The sequence below is a fragment of the Fulmarus glacialis genome, unplaced genomic scaffold (genome assembly GCF_000690835.1).
Source record: "Fulmarus glacialis isolate BGI_N327 unplaced genomic scaffold, ASM69083v1 scaffold28350, whole genome shotgun sequence".
In the NCBI taxonomy this organism is placed as follows: domain Eukaryota; kingdom Metazoa; phylum Chordata; class Aves; order Procellariiformes; family Procellariidae; genus Fulmarus; species Fulmarus glacialis.
The window spans coordinates 50,865-56,982 of record NW_009188787.1 but is presented as its reverse complement, the minus strand read 5'-3'; the positions used below and the strand labels follow the sequence as shown (position 1 = coordinate 56,982).

The 6,118-nt window shown below is 38.9% G+C and overlaps 1 protein-coding gene across 1 annotated transcript in view; it reads left to right on the top strand.

Annotated features, from left to right (window-relative positions):
- LOC104078282 (transient receptor potential cation channel subfamily M member 3-like) overlaps positions 1-6,118 on the top strand; it is a gene marked incomplete at its 5' end in the record, with an annotated part of 32,827 nt that overhangs the window by 14,214 nt on the left and 12,495 nt on the right. The window lies entirely within an intron of this gene.

Genomic DNA, 6,118 nt, shown 5'->3' with positions numbered 1-6,118 from the left:
GCTGGTTTCAACTCCAGCTATAAGTGTAGACATGTTGTTGTTCTGTCTGTGTCAAGGAAACTAGGAGTTGCAGCAAAAGTGGTGATGCCAAAATGAAAAGCAGCACCTAGTTCCTCCTTCCTGAGAGACAGATGATGCAAAGAATTAGAATCTGCCACTCTTTCAGCACAAAATATGTGCAATATGTCCTGTCTGTCTGAGGCTTGGTTGTCTCAAAAATGTTACCTTTGGAATACACTGGGAGCATGAGCAAATGGTTGGTGATGTTGTTACACAGTCGAAATGACCTGACTGGCACCCAAAAGATTTTACTAGTATACTTACATTTTTTCACTCTTTGGAAATTTGTTGTTATATATATTTTCCAAGTTCTTTTAAGCTAAATCAGCCACTGTATTCTTGTTAAGAGTACTACAGTGTTTGTACCTTCTCAAGTAAGATAAACATGTTCTAAAATTGTTATGCTACATCTAAACTGCAATTGAACTTTATAGCTTGGAGCAGATTTTTTTGTTGCTGCTATTTTAACAAACCAAAAGGGTTTCTTTGTGGTTTTCTTTATATTTTGGTGTTTAATATTGCAACATTATTTGCAAGTTTGGGATTCACCAAAAGTGCTGATCTTGGAAGTGCTTATACATTTGAGCCACACTCCTGGAGATTATCCTATGTCTGGATCCATCTCATCAGCTGGCAGCCTGTCCATCCACTGAGTCTACTCTGATTTTCATCTCAACACACTGCACTGTTAAAACATTAGCTAAATGCCTCGCTCTAAAATAATGCATGTTATATACATTTACATTTTTTACCCATAATTTCTGTATTCATTTAATTTTTAAACACATATGTTAACTGGAGTGTGCATTAGTGTCCTGCTGGCATGTGATCTCATCTTCAACTCAAAGTGGGGACAGAATTATATCCTCACTTCAGTGGTGTCATTTATTATCAGTGATATACATAAATACTACATTCCTACAAATTCCTGACTATCAACCAATTGTAAAGGGGAAAAAAAAAGCAGAGTAAATCTTTTAGAACGGTGTTCAAATTTTCAGGTCAATTCAACAAGAAGAGCAAAACCAGTCTCAAAGTAGTTCCTCTCAGACTGACAGTTCATCACAGATGTGTTAGCTGGGGGAGAAAGGGGATCTGGGTCAGGGAACCAGCGATGGTACATGCAACTGTCTCACTTTTAGGCTGCCTTTCCTAATCCAGCTGAGCCTTGTGCTGCCCGATGGGATCCATGGGGCAGCAGCCAGCCACTTAGCTGCTTTAGTGAATGCCTGTCCGGAAGGAAATCCACAAACACTGTAAAATCTCTCCCTCAGTTCACCTCACTTACTTTGGCACTATTGCTGACACTTTTAGACAAAAAATCACAACACAGTTGTCACATGCAAAGAACTTTGTTTTCACCTTCCCAAGCTATCTGCCCCTCCAGAATACTGTAGATACAGAAGTATATAAGAAATACTGAAGATAAAAGTATTATTCAGGGAGTGAGTTTCCCTGGTAAAAAATGTAGATAGATGGCATAAATGGCAACTTGAGAAATGGCAGTCACCTGTAGAAATCAGCAGCAGACTTCACATTTTCCTATATTCAGAAGGTAAAGCAACTGAGAGTGCTGTTAGCCAATATGGGTTCTGGTTTTTTGGTTTGGGCTGTTTTTCAAATTTGCCTGATGTCTCACATGTCAGATTTGCATCTGGATTTTCTTTCCAGTTGACGGTATTTCAAGTGCCATCTGGAATCTGAAGATCAATCTGAGTTTTGTTTGTTCCCTGTGCCTACTCCCTTATTGCAAAAACCTACATAGTTTAAGGGAAAAAGATAGGCCCTCCTTCTCTTGCACTTGTATTGGAGGAATGCCAAGTAACCAGAATGCAGTTGTTTCAGAAGATGAGAGACGATTATATACAGGTTTTAATGAACTTAATTCCAATGAATATCCAATGAACTTAAGAGGAAAGTATAATTACTACAAAAGACTTTTTTAAAATCCTTTAAATTTCTTAGTCTATTAGATTTATTTATTTTTAAAGTTCTTGAAGGTTTCTTAGTATAAGTGAAAATTTTATACTAAATTCTATATGATCTTAGGGGTTTCATGCTTTTCATGTCTCCGTAGGAGCTTCCTGTAATGGCTGTCATTTGCGTGGATCATTCTGGAATTAGAACAAACAGACCAGCTTTGCACAAAACACAATAAATCATACCATCATACCTGTGCGCTTTTTTTGCCCCCCCCCCCCCTTTTTTTTTTTCCCCCCCCCCCCTTTTTTTTTTTGCATCTGTATCGCAGCTCTGCAGCACAGGCAATATTTTTAGCATTGTTAGACAAAGGCAGAGGATAAAATTTGTGCAAAGCCTACACACTGTTTTGAAAGTCTCTCTGGCCTGAGTTGCAGAAGTATTCCCCTTCCTAGCACTCCTCTGAGGTTATATTTTGGGTTCCATTTGGTTGGTTATTTTTAGTGGCTGGGGGAGGAGGAGGGAGAAAGCACTCCTGTAAGAGTCCTGTAAGAAAAATACAGGGATTTACTATAAATTATGATTCAAATACCAGCAGATTGGAGAGACGCTTCAAAGTCATTTTTAATGCGGCTGAGGGCAAGAAGCAACATGTAATTGTCACAATGCTGTAGTTAAAGCAAGTTTTTTGAAGTAACGAGACACTGTTCAATTCCCTGGATGTTTTTGCTGATGAACAGAGCAATGGTGTGAGATTCAGAGTTCCCAGAGTTCAGTATTTTCTCTGTCCATGAAGAACACTGAGACAGCTCTAGGCAGCTTTCTTAGCCTTTTTTCAATATTTCCCAAGCTGGCAAGCTGGTAAGGTTGCTTAGGCATTTCATTAAAAAATTCTAAAATTCTTTCACAACCTTTGGGCTCAGTGCAGATCAAAATTGGAAGGTGCCTATATACTCATAAACAGGGAGATGAAAGTGCATTTAAAACATCCAGACTTGAATAAAAAAAAAAAGATAGATTGGTTAGTTATTGGTGCACTTATTGGTTTCCTTTAGAATTGTGATCATATGAACCCATTTCACAGTTTCTTGTGATTTCAAACAGATCAACTTGCATTGTAAAAGCGGTATCCATTTTTATATGAGACGTTTTCATCAAAAGCAAAAAGCTATTTGGTAACGAAGCTTTCAGTTATGCACTTTCCTCCCTCTGTTATTTCCCACAACTATTTTGGAAGGGTACAGCTCGGGGAAGAGTCATGACGCAGAAATTTGCAAGCGTTGTTTCCCAAGCCCTCCACCCAACACCCAGTAAAAATGAGCAGTGCCCGTGCCATGATAGTAATTACAGCAGTGAAACAAATTCTTCCCGAGCTCTGCTGCCACTTTAGGCCTGAAACACACAGAGGCGTGGGTTACTGCTGTTTGCTTTGCAATTAGCTGCTGGCCAGGAAAGAGGAAGGGTTAGGTATGTAGCAGGAAAGGCCCATGCAGGAAACCGTAAATGGGAGCCAAGAAGGAAAAACAAGCATAGGAGGAGATTGTGAAAAAGGAAACAAGAGATGCAAAAAATACATACATCCACAGATGTCAGGATGCAATATTTGAAAGCTGAGTGAAGTTAATGCGTGTAAGTGAAATTAGAACTCCAGCCATTTATTACTTTTTAAAGCCTGAGTTCAGGACTTAATGGTCGACCTTTATCCAATGGCCTGTAGGTATCAGTTTTCAGTATGGGTTTTTCAGTTAACTGAAATAGGCATATAGTTATACTAACAAAATTTGCTTCAGCAAAACTTTTCACTAGGATTAAGTACTTTTATGTATTTTTTGTTAAAGCAATGCTGTAATGTAAAAAGATGAGTGTGTTTTCATACATGTTAAAATTGTGCTTTGAAAATGTTTGTTATCACAATATGTTTCTGCACGTACTACAAAAATTACTGCATTTCTCTAAACATAATTAAAATAGTCAAACCATGTTACAGATGAAAGGCGGGTGCGGATCCCTCGGGGATGAGGCACAGCACTCAGCAGGTGAAAGCTTTGGCTTTATGGAAAGTGCAGCATTGCCATGGTGGGAGCCCTGGGACACCAACGCTAATCAAATGGGGACCCGACACAGTGGAGCCCTGCTCGGGAGTGAAGCTCAAGGGAAAGCACCGCAGGGGTGGATAATAAAACTTGCGCTTGCGCTGATTATCATATTGTGCATATGCAATGTCCTGTTTTGCTCATTAGCGAACTTGCTGATGTAATGCAGGTGCTGTTGTCCGAATTCTCAGATCCGCAGCTGGCTGTCATGTTGGCGCCCGTGGAGGGGTATGTGCAGACGGGGGGAAAGCAAACTACCCCAGCACGCTGTGACAAGGAGATAAAACGTGCTTGGGTCTCTACATTCTCAGATGGGGGAGACAAACTGTCCTGGCTTACCATAACAAAGTCTTCTTGAATCCTACAAACAGAATTCTAATTTCTTAAATGTAAACAAGTATCTTCTTTATCTAAAAAGAATATCATTGCTACTTTTAGCCTCCTGCCAGAATCCTCTGTCCGTTTTCACAGAGAGAGAAATTTCTGTTTCTAGTTTCCTGAGAGTAATTATTTTAAACAGTCAGTTTATTTAGTAGTGGAAAAAAAATCCTTTAAAATTAATGTTATAGTTTAAAGATGGAAGAAGGTGTTCAGTGATATGCAGTGGAACACAGGCTTCTGCATTTTGGACACACAACATACATTTTCTCATGCAGCTGAAGATGTGAAGATTAAGTGGTGGCTTAGTTGTCCATAAAGTAAGGCATGAGATTAGTATTCCCTTGTTATTTAAAATCTGTTCCCGTGACAGAATGTGCAAAAGAGAAAAACTTTTGCAAACCTTCATGACAAGCCGAACATCTATGCACATATAGAAAAGACTATGGGAACTTATCTTTGTAGGAAGTCTAATTTGGCCATCACTGTGTGGCATAAACCAACGGGGATGCATTAATGGTATTCTAAATACTCTGCTGTAGGCAAATAAAGCTGGAGAAATAATTTTGTCTTGGTAGTTGTCAAAGCTGATTTTTTTTTTAGATTAAATTGGTTTTTTTCAATACAAAAAAATGGAATAATAGAATTGCAACCAGACTTTGAGCTAAGTGTTTGATCTCATTGATCTAAGGTTTAAAATATGGTTTTCACCAGTTTCTCTCATTGCTACAAAAGACATTATTTCTTCTGTTCTTCAGCACACAAAAGGAGAACAGGTTTCATCAACTGATAGTGATTGTTCTGTTACTGGTGAAATCATGATGGGTTTTGGTATTTTGTTGTGTTGGACTTCATAGCTCTGAACCAACATGTGAGCAAGTTAGTGTTTCCACACAAACAGAAATGTAAGTCTCACATTGAGTGCTGATACCAAGAGGTATTGAATGTCCCAATTTCTGCTGGGTGAAGGCTGAGTGCACATAGCCCCTGCACTTACAGCAGCTCTCAGATGGCATTTTGAATGTCTAAATGAAACCACTGCTTGGAGCAGTGCAGGAAGCATGAAATCAGCACTAACTTAAAACGATTTGCAAGGAGATGCTTTCTGAGAAATAAAGAATTGCATACTCTCAGCCTGTGCCCGTAATAAAATGTACTTTTTTAAGTAGGAAGGACTAGTGACTCCATGGGTCCAGACACACCAGAGCTGCTTGTAAAAATAGTATTGCTTGTATTTGGCTTTGCCATTTCTTTTTCTGTGAGTTGAATATTTTGGGAGAGTTCTTGTTTGAAGCTGATGTATCATGTATTCTTCTGTCCCATATGGCTATAATATTTATGTGTAATAGCTAACAACTATATGTACTGCCCAAAACCAAGTACCCAAATCACACGTATCATATGATTGCCAGTACAGACACCCACAGCTGAATCCCATGCTCTGTAAACCAAGTTCAGAAGGACACTTTTGAGAAGAAGTAATAGTTGATATTGGAAATAATGGATTTGTTGACATAGGGTGGAATTTTAAAAAAACATACTCATTGGCAAACTTTGTTGTCCATGAAGTCAGTGGGAAACTCTCATTGATATCAGCAGGCACCGAGCCAGTCCTAAGCACTTTGAAAATTCCTCACTTAAGTTTCTTTTTGATGGGGACAAGAGGA